Source organism: Papaver somniferum, unplaced genomic scaffold (genome assembly GCF_003573695.1).
Source record: "Papaver somniferum cultivar HN1 unplaced genomic scaffold, ASM357369v1 unplaced-scaffold_76, whole genome shotgun sequence".
Taxonomy (NCBI): Eukaryota; Viridiplantae; Streptophyta; class Magnoliopsida; order Ranunculales; family Papaveraceae; genus Papaver; species Papaver somniferum.
Genome location: NW_020650526.1, coordinates 1631409 through 1648141, shown reverse-complemented (window position 1 = coordinate 1648141; position 16733 = coordinate 1631409).

The window sequence follows — 16733 nt, the reverse complement described above, 5'->3', positions numbered from 1 at the left end:
AAGACTTCTGAAGCATATGCAACATCATAAATGGATGACACTAACTCCTTCAATATACACTGGGCAACCTGAGGTGATTTCGTGAAACTTCATCAACGGGTTTTCGCTACATCACAAGCCCCTGCATGATTGAGGAACTTTCTCTCTTCACCAATCACATCCAGTATGAAAACTCTTGATGCCATATACCGCAACAATATCGACTCACTGACAAAGCCAGTTCGTGGTAAAGTTATGCTTTCAAGAGCATTCAGGTTGAACTCTCAATACACCTTCATCTTCTGGACGTTCAACTCATCAACTAGTTCGTGAATGTAAAAGGCTCACTGGATGGAGGAGCAAAGATTATATCTACAATCATGGTTCTAGTCTTTTTCGGTGTTTGGAGCAATTATAACCATGGCATGAGCATCAAATAATCTCTAAAGGAACGCCATCCATGATCTCATCATCGACAAGGATCTCTGGAGCGTAATCATTCATGGTATTAGCATCAACAACGGTCTCAGGAGCAACATCCTCAGGGATTCATCAACTAATCATTCTCTTAAGTGTTAAACATGAAGCAGACTTCTCCAAGAACTAATGATTCATATCAAGATGTGTAGACCTGATAACATGCTCACATGAAAGTCTTCCCAAAGCTGGCACGATTGGTGGGCATAATCCAAAGTCTCCTCCAAGATGTTCTCATCGTCTCTACAAATGAGATACGACATGCTCCAGGCCATGGGTTTACAGAAACGTACCAATGGGTGAGGAATGGGACAACACTTCCTCAACGAAAGATGTTCGTCTATGTTTCTTCTACAACATACCAAAAGGGTGCATCAATCGAACATACGAGCTGAAAGATATGGCCTTTACCGTCAGGTCTATGGAATCTGAAAAATTTGTACGGGATTACAAATTGCAAATGCGCACGCTTCGTTGGATGACCTCTACAACTCCAAATTGAGTGATTCTTTTCTGATGTGATAACTCAGCCTCTTAGCTTCGAAAGTTGGGGTCAAGCATCGAATTCCGACCTTGTATGAGGTCCCTACAGCTTCTAGAGTGTACAACATGCAAGCAACAATTCTTAGACGGGATTCATGACTTCCACAGTCGATCGGTGTCCACCAGGTCTCTTCGTTAAGTCCTTCATCAAGATACCTCCATCTTCGAACACCTAGGTTTTTACATCAATTTTTCTACCTGGGTCCTCTATCTAGGTCTCACCAGAAGAAGGGAAAACGAAAGGGAGAGACTTAACAAAATACTAGGGACTGACGGTCCACTTGTCAAGACGATCGATTTCACAATCCAAAACCGATCAAGAAATCAAGACCAGAATAAAACCTCACATCTCTCAGAAGTCCAAGGTTCAAGATATTATGGAAAGAAAATTAAAGAAAGTCAGCAAAATAAGATTTATGCTTTTCTTCATCCATCTTCTTCAACAAAGCATCACTGGTGGTGAAAGAAGTGTCACCTTCCACCACTTTCCTTATAGCATCAATCTTTTGACGAAGCCACTTCAAATTGATCAAATTGAAGCCAAGTTCTTCAGCTTTCTTCAAGTTGTACTCCCAATCAAAGAGTACATCCCAGGTGACAGTATTTCCAGTTGTGATATGGATATCATTTATAACACGCAATATGGCTTCTACTTGCCTCGTCAAGAAATAACTATGCTCCGGATCCTTGGTAACGACGATGTGCCCATACATCTTCCACGGGTTCTCGTACAAGCCTGCATATTCAATGGGAACGCTGAATCTGCCAACTAGTTCATGATACGGGAGTGAAGCATCGAACGGAGGATCAAAAGCAACTCCTACACTTGGATATTCATGCACCACTATACGGTTCTCAATTACTGAAGCAGCCTCCAGGGTAACAGTTTCTTCAGTATTCTCTACTGGTGTTTCGGTTTCTTCTATCACTGAAGCAGCAACAATCTGAATTTCCAAGAATTCAATGACAACCTTCCCATGGCCTGGAAGTGCAGAGATGGTTGTCTCTTCATCAATAACTCCAGGGCAGTTTGAGTTATCCTCATTGGTTTCAATATCCTCAACTTCGGTATTTGGCACCTAATACGAAGATTACATGAGGTTAGAGTCATTTAAGCTTGAAACCAAATGAGATCATAAAATACATCATACAAGCAATAAAACATTATCAAGATTAATCATTATACACTCAAGGCACGAGCAAATAGCATGAAAGTCATGAAAATACGTTTTAAGGTAACCTCGTCTGAAGAAACTGTAATCCTCCATGTACTAAAAGACAAACTGGGAGCAATCTACGAGGAATCTGAAGATGGGTGATATACCATTCTCTTTGTACGGATGTCCTCTACAACGTCTCAAAATTTCATGACAATCCTATGAACGAGCAAAGATATGTTTCCAAAACATGAAGCAATATGCCATCTGAAAAAGTTCTGAAGGTCTCCTGGAAGTTCACTATTTCGCCTTTTTCAGCCCTAAACAGGCTCAAACTTCAAAGAGCTTCTCTACTAAAGCTTGGAAATTTCCTGGGATTGAAGATACATATGTAAACCGCGAAAATCTGACTTCGAACGAAGATTCTATAGCGTTTCTAGTAAAATCTGAAGTCTGAAATTTTCCGGTGACGTATTTCGGCAAAGTTATCCATAAATTCACATGGATTTTAATTCATTCATTCACGAATCACCGATATCATACTTCTTTGAAGAAATTACAGGAGATATACTTACTAAGGGAGTCTCTAATTCATTTGAAGGCTCGACGATGCCAGAATCTCCGTTGACAACACCGCTATCTCCATTCGGTTCGGGATTTCGGGAATTCTCCATATTCCCATCTCCCAAAGAAGAGTGCTCTTCATCAACATGATTCTTATCTACAATGATTTCTTCCTGGATTCATCAACAAAAATTATTATTATTTCATTCAAGGAGATGCCGCGATGACCTGCACGAAAGAGATATTTACATCGACTTCTTCATCAGTACTGGATTCCTGAATTGTTCGCTTGGGAACAAGTTGAAGACCGTCAATCGATGGAGAAAAGATCTGAAAAGAAATAACAAAACCTTGGTCTCGTGATCCTAATTGCACGGGAAGGAAAAATTCATGACACAAGGAGCGTTAACAACTCACCAAAGAAACGGCTGGGGACTGCACGTCATTTGCTAACATCCTGTGTAGTCCTTACTTCTGGGTGCTCCGCCCCGAAGACTTTCTTCCATTTCCGAGGAGTCTACATTGATCTGAAACCTCACTACATGATCATCATGTGGTATAGTTGATGAAATAACCAGGAGTACAACTCAGTATGAAGGATCTCTCACCATCACTCAGAGGTCCCAGAAGTACCATTTCTTGAAGTTACACCCTCGGAGATGTCATCCCTGGAAACATCGACTTTGAAAGTGTCATCATGGGAGTCAGTCATTCTTGCAAAGTGGCTGTGACAGATGCATAACATTCAGCGCATCATTTATACCAAGCGCAGGATTCAGCAAAACAACGAATCATGGAATAAAGATGCTCACATCAGCGTCTGCAAAAATGGTAACTTTCAACTCTTACCTGTTTACGATTCCACTAACAGTACATGAGTTAATACTTCAAATCTTGCTCGTTCCTTCAAACCTGCTAAGACGAGCAAAATTCTGACATGATTTTCACAAAACCGTGAACAACCCACGTAAATTTTACAATGTGAACATTCACTAGTTTCTCAAAATCTGGACAGATGTCCATTCTACGATTGTGGAAACTCACATACAGACATTCTTTCACCATGTATGGTTGTCTATTTTCAACAATTATTCAAAATCAAAACATTGATTTTAAAAAATATATTTTAACGTGAAACTCACGTGAATTTGAAAAATATATATATTTTACTCCTTCACGCAGGCATCCACCTTTGAAACGAGAGTTTATTCCACTTTGTGAAATCTCACATATTTAAAATATAAAATTCTGGTTTCGTGAAAGCTCATAGACGAATTTTATATCATTAGACTCAGGTCTATTTTGTTTCTTCCTTAAACTAACGAACAAACGAACGTCTATTCATAAAACAAGGATTTGTTTTCATGGGCCCGTCCCGCGAATCCTGACCAACCACGGACTCGTCGTCCAAACCAGCGGTTCAACACCAATTTATGCTCATCAAAAGACACTCCAATCATGACATTAAAGCCTTCATCAAGTCGTGGTTTTCTCATACTCTCTAAATCCGGTAACGTCTCAACTTACGACTAAGTTCAATTACTGGTATTGTTATTTATGGCCGGAAAATTACCATTTAATGCTAACTGAGCAACACAACGTTCCTCAGTAAGCAGGGGACTTAATGTAGATGGTGGATTTTCTACAAGGGATAAAATCGTAAACTCATAATTATACAAAGCTCTGATCCAGCAATCAGACGTGAGTATTGAGACACGGGTCTCTCATCGAATTCTCAACGGAGAGTACTTTCTCTCAGAGTACATGTAGATATGTAGTCTCACGACTGGACAACGGCATATCTCATGAATACTGAATACTTTCAGTGATTATTTCTATATAGTATCACGAGATGGACGGCTCCTAGACAGCTTGCTCTGCTAGTATAGAGCGATAACGTCTTCAGGAACAAACAACGAGTTTACCCTGACTATATAAAGGATATGACTTACCGAAAAGCTCATATTGGGATAATTAATGCTCATACACATCTTGCTCTGCTAGTATAGAGCCACAAAGTTAATTATTCCTAATTACAATTGCTCCTATTCCATGGTCGAATCCACGACTGATCCCATGGAATGACAATAACAATTGCTCCTATTCCATGGTCGAATCCACCACTGGTTCTATGGAATGGCAATAACAATTGATCCTATCCATGGTCGAATCCACGACTGGTCCCACGGAATGGCAATAAACAATTGTTCTGATTCTATGATCGAATCCACGACTTGATCTCATAGAATAACAATAACTATATTATCTCATTACTCCGATTTCATGATCGAATCCACAACTGGTCTCATAAATGGTAATAGATAAATCTCAATTACTCCGATTCTATGGTCGAATCTACGATCCCATGGAATGGTAATGCTCACTTTATTATTCTGAATTCGTAGTCGAATCCTCAGCTGATCCTATGAATTAATAATAAACATCTTATTACTCGGTTTTTTGAATTATTCTCCACTGAATTCCACAATTAGTAATAAATAATCAACAACCGGGCGTCTGAGCTACCTCTAAGTAATCCCCGATTCAAATGGTGAAAGTGTATTCAACGACGATACACTAACAGTCACAACACGAACGAGTATTTCAAAATATAACGAAACGATGAACCTATGCAAAATAGGGAAGAAAATAATAAATAATTAAAAATATTGACCAAGGTGTTGGGAACACGGACACACGACCGACCGACCGTGTCGTGGTCAATCCCACGCCAGTTTTATATTTTTAATGTATTTTTATTATTTTCCATGATTTGATGAAAATTCCCTCATTTTATCAAATCTTCTTCGTCTCGAGGAAACTCCTCGGTTTCATGGTATTTTCATAAATTCGTAAAAAATAATATAAAATTAAGGAAAAAAGAATGGGGCGTGACCGTTGGCCAGCCGGCCCCACACTGGTGGGTCGGAAAACAGATTTTGTTTTACGTAAAGTAGAAACTCTAAGCACTAATTGTACATGGCATAAATGGTCTTAAGAATGTTTATGAATCAATTATAATCAAGGTTTAATAAGAGTTTTCTATCAATCTAACAATGGACTATACATGACATAGAACATGAGAAATCAAATAAAAAATAAATCATAACGGAGAAAATCAAACAATTATCATTAAGCTCAAAACGGTGGAAACCCTTGTTTTAAAACACGAGCAAATTTAATCTACAAATTCATCCTTCTCCCTAGCAATAGTTTAGGAAATCATGGAGAGAAGAAAACAGTAAAACAGTAAAACACCAAACCCTTCTTTCTCCAGTTGACGGCCTCTCTCTCCTCTCTGCTTTTAGGTCTCTATACATGCATCTGAATGCCCTCTTTGTGACTGCTACTGGCATCTGCCAAAGCCCAGTCCAGGCTGGTCCATTACCAACTCAAATTGCCAAATCCAAGCACAGCACCAACTCCCTGAATTTCTAAATTTAGGCCACACTGACCACAGCACATCCATGTTCGTAGTTACCACATTGATCCATCTTCACTAGATTCAAATCAGCCAACCTATTCCATTCTATTAACACCCTTGATTCCTCCAACACATGGCCATGACCTCTTTGTTGCTGTGTTGTTTCGAGCCACACACAGACATTCCCAGTTGCAATCCATGCCAAGAACCCCTAACTCTGTGTTACCTGAAATCTCAATCATTCTCTTGTCCATCAAGATGTCCACTGCCGGCATAAATTCATCTCAAAATCTTCACCGATTCAAACCCCTGGTTCAGCATTCATACTCATCTTATTCGACCTGATTTTACTCAAGGAGGACTCAATTTCAGTTCATGCCTTAATTCTTCTCTCCATAACTCCTATTTCATTCATGTCCCAAGCCTGCAATAGTACTCAATCTCAAGTCACAACAAAACCCCGCCAGATCATTCTCAATCGAAAACCACGACCTGTAATACTTTCTTCTTCACTGCCATGACCATCACTGCCAGCTCTTCTTCAATTAATTTCAGGACAAATCAATTAACTCCATAACAAACTCAAATCAATTAACAAATTCCAGCCATGTTTTCACTTCTCAATCTTCCACTATCGACCACCAGAACCGTGGCTTGTCGTCGGCGAGCTAGACCCCCAAATCTGTTGACGTCACTGTGTTGTTTCTCAATTGACCTGATCGAGACCAAGAACTCAGTAAAACCACTCCCAAGTACAGATCCATGTCCATTTTACGCCTGCAAATCCACCCTACAGCCATCATAATAACCTAACTTTGCTGTTGTATAATGAAATCGGATTTATATTAGGCCCTCTCAATTGATTGCCGATAGCAGCTTGAAGAATGATATTTCTTTTCCTCTTTGAAGAACAGAAAATGCTTGAAGCCTTGATAATTCCGCACAAGAATGTGGCTGTAATGAAACCACACCCACTATCTTCTTAGCCTCCACATGTGCGTATCACACGCTTGAGTAAACAAAGAAAATCCTCTGTTTTGTAAATTGACGTCTCTGGCCATGAAATGGCAGGGTGGTGCGGCCATGAGTTGAGCCCTGACTTTGTTGTGCTGTGAGCCAATGCTGGTGATGTTATCGCAAACGCCTTAAGCTTTCAATTAAGCCATTTATCGCTCCGGCGATCGGATTTCCTCATAATTTCTGCAAATGACTTAAAACAATATTATTAGCTAGTTAACGAGACCTAACTAGTGTAAATGCGGGTATAAAAGTGTTGCACTTTCGTGCTTATCACACACCTCACGGTTCCTCATTATTTTATTATTATTATTATTTCTCTAATTTCATGAAAAAATACTTGATTTCATGGTATTTTTTGCACAAATCATCATATAATAATAAAATAAAATTATGAAAACTTGTGGGACCGGGCCACTAGCCAGACGGCCATGCCCTAGCCGGCCCCACACGCCCTTTGCTTTATTAATTTATTATTATTTATCCTATTTTTCCTTGAATTCATCAAATTCCTTGATTTTATGGTATTTCTCTCAAATTAGGAAAAATTCCCTCAAATCATCAAAAATACCTAAAAAGATTTAAAAATTATGAAAAACTCATGGGACCGGTCCATAGCCGGCCAGCCATGCCTCCATGGTCCCACACGCCCTTGTTTTTATTATTTTAATATTTTGCTTCCATGACCTCATGAAAACTCCTTCAATTCATGGAAACTCCCTAATTTCATCAAATTTCTCAAAATTCATGAATTTTTCATAAAATCATCAAAATATTATAAAATTAAGGAAAAGACACCACGGGACCGTGGTCACGAACTTCCTACCATGCCTTGACCACGGCGGTCCACGCCTCCTCATTCCTTATTTTATAATTATTTTTCATCATCTCATGGTGTTTTCCTCAGTTTCGTTGAAACCCTAATTTTGGCATATTTTCTCGAATGGATGCTCAATTGCACGCCAGAAAATATCAAAATTCTCAGGACTGAGACGCGGACACCTTGGGGACACGAGCACGCTATCTTGACCGACCAAGATTGGCTCTTTGGCTCACGGAAGCCGGTCCCATCAATTTTCACAGTTTTGACCTAATTTGCACAATTGCTCGTATTAGGTCCAAAACTCTTCCAAACACTTTGGATTTTCATGAAGTGATCGTCGGGCGGTCACGTGACAACCCAAGGCCGGTTTCATGACTCCATGGTCGGTCCCTCACCTCGTCATAATTAATTAGGTTTTCTCACCTAAGGCTCAGACGAGCATTTTTGAATAAATGATTAAGCCAGCATTTAATCATTCTTCCACCAACAAATCGTCAACTCTTCAGGAGTTCTTTGTATTTTCTCACATGAGCATATGGACACTACATGGTTGATCCACGGTCCCATGTAGTCGCTCCCTCCTTCGTCCCATGGTTAAAATTCTGACGAACCATGAATTGATCATCAATTGATCAAATTAGGGTTTCTGAATCCAAGGATCATCATTCCAGATTCCAACCTTAATAATTTTACGACGACCTCATGGTCATTAATCTTTTTAATTATGCTCAGTTCAACAACCAGTACTTTAATTAATATTTTGGTCACGCTGCCAATAATCCATCAGATGAGCAACACTTGCTCAGACGATCAAATATTCAACAATTCATCATATGAGCAAAAATTGCTCAGATGATAAATATTTTCTCAAACCAAGGAATATTGGTTCAACAATCAATATTCAACGATCCATCGAATGAGCAATACTTGATCACTTCATCGTAAGAACTATACCTCTGTCTCATGACATGTTCAATTCATGAGTTTCAGAACATCATGTTCAACTCAGCAACTACATATACTCATCGTCCCATCAAACCACGAAGTCATCAATTGACTAACAAACCACGAGACGTCAATCGTGTCACTTTGGGGGATATCACTTAAGGTTTTGGTATGGCGGTCTACGGCACGTGTGTTCAAACACATGATGGAATGTGAGAAAGTCGTGCAATCAGTTGAAGGAATTCACGAGGTAGTGGGTGGAAAATCGACCAAGTCTCCACACGTTGAGCAACTGGTTTCAAACACGATCTCCACTTCCCCACTCCTTGATTCCATCAACTGTCACACTTCATGGGATCATGGTGTCTACAATTCCAACAATATAAATAAGTCTCTGAATCATGATTGAATCATCATCAACAGTATCATCACTCTCACGTCTCATCGACAACACGAGATCATCAACTCATCAATTGAGCAACTACTCTCAATTCAGCAATTTCAATCATTCAGAGCTTATCATATTCAGAATTCACACACCCACAATCTTTGATTACCATTGATTCCACACGTTTCCCAGATTCCCTCCTACAGATCAACCCATCCTCTCTTGTGACCGAATTTACTCTGGAACGGTCATTGTCTTGATTTAGGCCGGAATAATACAGATTGATCTCTCGAATCTAAAGCACCCCCTTTGCAGCGGTGCATCTGTGTGAGGTTTAACATTTCGCTCGGTTCGAGGAGTCTCCTCCGTACGGTCGTCTCCTCAATTCCTTAAAAACCAGCAAATCGTTTTTCCCCATCTACACCTATAAATAATCGTTCAACTGAGAAGAAAAGGAGAGATCTTTTTTTGAGAAAGAAATAAGTAAATAGGAGAGAGAAAGTCTAGAGTAGAGGTTATTCTTGATTCTTTTATCTTTTTTTGTAAGAATATTCAAAGATTCATCAATAAAATTAAATTGAAAATCTAAAAATGAGTTGAGTATTAATGAAATCATATGAGGGGTGTAGTGTAGGATTTCCTGTAACTACACTTCCATGACAATGTCTTAAGTAGGGTGTATGCGAGAGATGCTGATGGAAAAGATTCTCAATCTTGCGAAAGTATCACCATTGAAGGATTGGAAAAAACATACTATCTCATTTAGTGCGGAAGAAACACCAAGAGGAGGGGAATCGCATGAATGTCCATTAGTAGTGAGATTAGGAATTAATCCGAAAGCAAAGGTAGAATGATGAGGAAGATGAAGCAAACACTTGGGGAATAAATAGAATACTTATAGATCCCGGAAGCTCTGTTGACATTCTCTTTTATCCTACATACAAAACTATGGGTGGAAGGGATGACGAATTGATTCCTTCAACGTATAAAATTTATGGCTTCAATGGAATTGCAAGCAAGCCAAAAGGAGAGGTGACAATGAGAATTCTTCTTCAGAATATGCTAACAGAAATTGTATTATGTGTTGTGGATGTCGAATCACCCTATAACGCTCTGATTGGAAGACCATGGCTGCACAGTATCTTGGGTGTGGCTTCGACATTTCACCAGTGCATAAAATTTCCTTTACCTCAGGGTATTGGTATTATAAGAGGAGATACAATTGAAAGTAGAAATTGTCAAGAAATTGACATTGATAAGTGCGAACAAAGAGAGGGTAAGCGAAGGAATTGGAAAAGCATGTTGCAGATAATCAAAGAGTTGAGAGGTTAATGGTGGACGCAGTATATAAAGTTAGACAAACATATAAGCAGGGTTTTCTGCGAATAACGATACTAAGCAAACCAGAAATATTACTTCTACAGAAGGAGGAAGAATGCAGAGGCAGAAGTTGTGTTCTCAAGAAAAAAATGAAGGGTGCGATGGTTATCACATAGAGGAGATTGAAAGGGTTATGCGAAATAATATTCTGAAAAGCATATGCGAGCTTAAGGAGATACAAAAACTGAAGGGGATAAGTGAGTAATATGGGGAATGCACATGTCTTTCTTTATGAGAAACAAGTTAATAAGAAATCTATGTACTAGAGTTGTATAAACTCAAAAATTGGAAATGGAATGACAAATTCTAATTTCATGAAGTGATACCGTGTCAAGAAAAGAAAAATTAAAATCTTTATAATAAGACCTTAATAAAAGGCACCAGAAATGATATTTTTTATCAAGATAGACTAGGAATCCGAATGTGGCGTGCAACCTAGTTCACATACATGCAAGAGGCAAAAAGTAAGACCTATCACACGTCATAGTCGGAGAAACCTAGAAAGCATGACTCAAGGGAAAGCTATATCGACCCTGGAACTTGAGTCATGGAGATTTGGGGTGAGAATAAACGAAAATGCCCATCCGGGAGAGGTACCTTAAATTTTTAGTCTAAGATAATGATCTTAGATTAAGAGACTAAGGTGAGAGTCTCTCCTAAGGAGTGCAGAAACTCGATCAGGGCGCCTAGGTACACGGTTGAGTCAAGAGTGTCCGGGGCGTCTGGAGCATACCTTGCCACTCTTGACAAGTCTTGACTATGATGCACTCGGTCCGGAGATACCCCACTTAGGGTGCGGTCTCGCAACCATAAACCTCATCGGTAGCGGGATGTGAGACTGCGAAATCAATTGGTTGTTGGATTACCGGATGGGAAGAGCCATAACCTTAACCCGGTAGAGGTAAGCTTCCTTGAGGGGGCGACCAGGGGGAAGATAAGGACGGCACCCTCCATTAGGGAGCTGAATTGTGTCAAAAGACGTAAATGTCATGAGGCGTTTTTCTCAAGGGAGTGTTAAAACTTGTCATATTTATGCGATAAAAACCTAAATAGGTAATGGTACAAGAAAAAAGATAAGACGAGATCAATGGGTCGATACACTACAGTGTAAATACCTCCTGCGATCTCGTCGCACAAAATTAAGGCAAGATAAGACCTTTACATAGGAAGGCAAAATAATACCTTTTGAGAAATATAAAATTTTAAACTAATTTTGTTTTGCAGGAATTCGCAGAGAAAAAAGAGTACTGCGAACGCATTCGCACCAAATGCATGAAGAACTATAAAACAACATTAATCATACTAAGTCTATCAAGATGTGTCAATTAACAGAGGTAAGAATGTGAATGCAAAGGGAATGTTATTTTCCCCATTTGATAGACTCATATACATGCGAGAGAATGATATTTTGGACGCGATTGCAAACAAAGGGAATTTATATTAGAGGAGTGAAAATTAATGCTCAAAAGATGCATGTTTTTAAGATTACATAAAAATATTCATAAGGCAAAAAAAAAAAAAATTACAACAAGTATAAATGATTAATCTTCATTTTTTTCGTCTCGCTCAGCCTTAGAACCGCTTATTTCTTCTTCAGATTCTTCATCTTCTTCCTCACTGTCCGAAATATCAGAAATATGTTCATTGTCAGGCACGTGGTTGTCAGCCAGTGATGCCAATAAATTCGATAAATCGCATTTGGCACGCATAAATGCATGCCAAAGCGTCGCGACATTCGCTTCCCGTAGGAAATGCAAGGCAAACTTGCATTTTCTTCTCAACCAACGTCCCTTCCATATATATGTATTATTTGCATTTCTACAAATCTTTTTTAGGGACCAAAAATCATTCACCAACTCCCGAAGCCGCATCTTGCAATGTCCCTGCACAAATGAAGCTTCATCGTTTCAAATGAACCTTCACCGGGACAGATGATACAATATGAGTCTCCAACATTGGCCTTACTCACGTGGTTGTCAGCCAGTGATGCCAATAAATTCGATAAATCGCATTCGGCACGCGTAAATGCATGCCAAAGCGTCGCGACATTCGCTTCCCGTAGGAAATGCAAGGAAAACTTGCATTTTCTTCTTAACCAACGTCCCTTCCCTATACATGTATTATTTTCATTTCTACAAATCTTTTTTAAGGACCAAAAATCATTCACCAACTCCCGAGGCCGCATCTTGCAATGGCCATGCGCAAATGAAGCTTCATCGTTTCAAATGAAGCTTCATCTTGACAGATGATGCAATACGGGTCTTCAGCATTGGCTTTACTCACGTGGTTGTTAGCCACTGATGCCAATAAATTCGATAAATCGCATTTGGAACGCATAAATGCATGCCAATGCGTCGCAGCATTCGCTTCCCGTAGGAAATGCAACGCAAACTTGCATTTCGTTCCCAACCAACGTCCCTTCCCTATATATGTCTTATTTGCATTTCTACAAATTAGAATAAGGGAGGAAAAATCATTCACCAACTCCCGCGGCCGTACGTTGCAGCGGTCTTCCCAAAGTCGTGCAATGATCATGCAACACCGTCAAAGCATCAAGCCATGCCGCGCAATGATCGCGCAAAACCGTCAAAGCCGCATGTCATGACGCGCAATGATCGTGCAACACCGTCAAAGCCGCATGTCATGCCGCGCAATGATCGTGAAACACCGTCAAAGCCGCATGTGATGTTGCATAATGATTGTGCAACACCGTGTCTGCCAACGTCCCTTACCTATATATGTCTTATTTGCATTTCTACAAATTAGAATAAGGGAGGAAAAATCATTCACCAACTCCCGCCACCGTACGTTGAAGCGGCCTTCCCGAAGTCGCGCAATGATCGTGCAACACCGTCAAAGCCGCAAGCCATGCCGCACAATGATCGTGCAACATCGTCAAAGCCGCATGTAATGCCGCGCAATGATCGTGCAACACCGTCAAAGACGCATGCCATGCCGCACAATAATCGTGCAACACCGTCAAAGCCGCATGCCATGCCGCACAATGATCGTGCAACACCGTCAAAGCCGCATGTGATGTTGCACAATGATTGTGCAACACCGTGTCTGCCAACGTCCCTTCCCTATATATGTCTTATCTGCATTTCTACAAATTAAAATAAGGGAGGAAAAATCATTCACCAACTCCCACGGCCGTACGTTGCAGAGGCCTTCCCAAAGTCGCGCAATGATCGTGCAACACCGTCAAAGCCGCAAGCCATGCCTCGCAATGATCGTGCAACACCGTCAATGACGCATTCCATGCCGTGCAATGATCGTGCAACACCGTCAAAGCCGCATGTCATGCCGCACAATGATCGTGCAACACCGTCAAAGCCGCATGTCATGCCGCGCAATGATCGTGCAACACCGTCAAAGCCGCATGTGATGTTGCACAATGATTGTGCAACACCGTGTCTTCCAACGTCCCTTCTCTATATATATCTTATTTGGATTTCTACAAATTAGAATAAGGGAGGAAAAATCATTTACCAACTCCCGCGGTCGTACGTTGCAGTGGCCTTCCCAAAGTCGCGCAATGATTGTGCAACACCGTCAAAGCCCCAAGCCATGCCGCGCAATGATCGTGCAACACCGTCAAAGCCGCATGTCATGCCGCGCAATGATCATGCAACACCGTCAAAGCCGCATGTGTCTGCCAACGTCCCTTCCCTATATATGTCTTATTTGCATTTCTACAAATTATAATAAGGGAGGAAAAATCATTCACCAACTCCCACGGCCATACGTTGCAGCGGCCTTCCCAAAGTCGCGCAATGATCGTGCAACACCGTCAAAGCCGCAAGCCATGCCGAGTTAAAAATAATGTTTCTTACTTTATTATTCTGCGAAGTTGATGCATTGTGTGAAATCTTGGCCCTCTTAGCAGCCTGCAAAAAAAAAGGAATTGGAAAATAAGAAATTGGAAGGAAATTATGCGAGATTGAGAACATTTATGCGAAGCCCCCATACCACTTTCTTTGTCTCAGCTTCAGAAAGTACAAATTTCCAAGGTTGCTAAGAAGAAAACTTTTCGGGAAGAGGAATATTGGAGCCATCCTCAACTTTACCAGAAATATAAGGACCCTCTAGAATGACAGGGCAATTAAGCCAGCTTGAGTCGTTAGATCTGCGAGCAGAACTGTTAGATTTGTCATTCCAATTAACATCTCGCATGGTCTTCTTATCTTCAGCGATACCATCTTTTCTTCTTAAGCGAACGTCCCATTTAGTTGAATTAGTTTTTATAATTGCAACATAGTAATTTCTGAAGAAGTTATCAAGAGTATATTCGGTAGAGTCGATGACCTTATCACGATGCAATACGTTTCGCACCTTATAAGGATAAGAGGTCTCTAAACCAGCTCCGCGACGAGAATATTCCAATGATATTCTGATCGCATCACCACTTAGTTGGAATATTCCCGTGCGAATCGATCATCAACAAGAATTTCATAGAATAGGGGAATTTATGGGTTGAATAAGGGAATTAGAAGAATAGAAATTTCTCCCAATGAAACAATAACTCTTTGATTGTTCCATTGTTCAGAGTTGGTCAAATCAAGATTGAGTTTGGATGAATATTGATTGTTGATTTTTCATGGGGTTTAGTAATGAGGTTCAAACTCTCGGATTTGTGAAGGATAATTTTTTTAGATTTAATAAAAAATAGATAAATATATACAATAAAATATTAACAATGGTGAGAGGTACTGGGACTAATGATTCAGCCAATCTTCATAAAATAGGGCTCAATGAATTATTCTCGACAATAATCACTCATAACATAAGTTATATGGACTCTTATTTTGCCAAAGTAGATTCTCAAAAAATTGATTGTAAATGTTAAGCATGGAACATCAAATCACCTAAGCTAAGCATGACCCATCTAATCAAATAACACCCAATTTAATCAAATCATATTTCGATTAATTTTTAATGCAAAAGTCTTAAAAAGAATTAATTAAATTACCCATGTATGAAGCTCGGCCTCCTCAGTCGTCCCAGTGTTGGGGTTTAACTCATCATAGTAAAAATGCTCTCAAAAGATTTTATTAATGCTCAAAAGTTGATTACAAATGATGAAATAAGAAGAAAATCGTTTTAAGACCGTTCTTTGCGACCAACAGAAAGCGTCAGGGAACAACGACACTTTAGAAGTGTTGTAAGCACAACACCGAAGTCGCGAGAAAGGAACTGAGAATTGTCGCAAATATGCGACACTAGTCAACGACTTTCCTAGACTGTACAATGTTATTCGTGTTCTTGCCTGAGCAGCAGAACTTCTTCGCCTATCGACCTTTTCTTTTGATTCTCTCGGCTCTCCTCAGCACCCCCCCCCCCAGACTCTCGACACCCTCTCTAGTATACCCAAAGAGCCTATTTATAGTGTTGTAGGACCAAAAATCCCAACATTACTTGCGTATATTCTCCATTTAATACGATTATTCTCCGCTGCCAAAAATAACGATAATTTCCAAAATTAACTCTGTCACACGTTAGAATTGGTTCTACACACTCCAATTCAGCTCTCCCACGCCTAGTAAGTCGTTGAACGTCCCTTAATCACTTCCATGCATAGCCAAAACACACACAACAGCGTGTACAGGGTGTGTTCAGTCCGTATAGCTCTGTTTTGAGCTCGAGAATCAAATCGATATTTCCATCCAATTCCGATCAAATTCGACACCCAAACTATCTTCCTTAGGCTAAATCATAACTTCATACCAAGTTTGAGCGATTGAATCGCACTCTAACCCATTCATTTTGACGATCACAATTCTGCCAGTTGAAAACTTCATTTCCCGCCAAAACACAAATTCAAATTGTTGAAGAAGGTGCCCCTTATCCAGAGTGCTGGGGTGCGAATAGTAATTTGGGTGGAAATGTTAATTTTTCTGGGATCCTCCGGTACATTTCTGGGACGTTTCCGGTGCATTTCTGGGGTGCCTTTCGTAATTTTCTCCGGGGTGTAAAACACTGCTTTTCGAGCTGATTTCGCCAAAAATGTTTATTTTCCAAAGGTGCCTACAAACA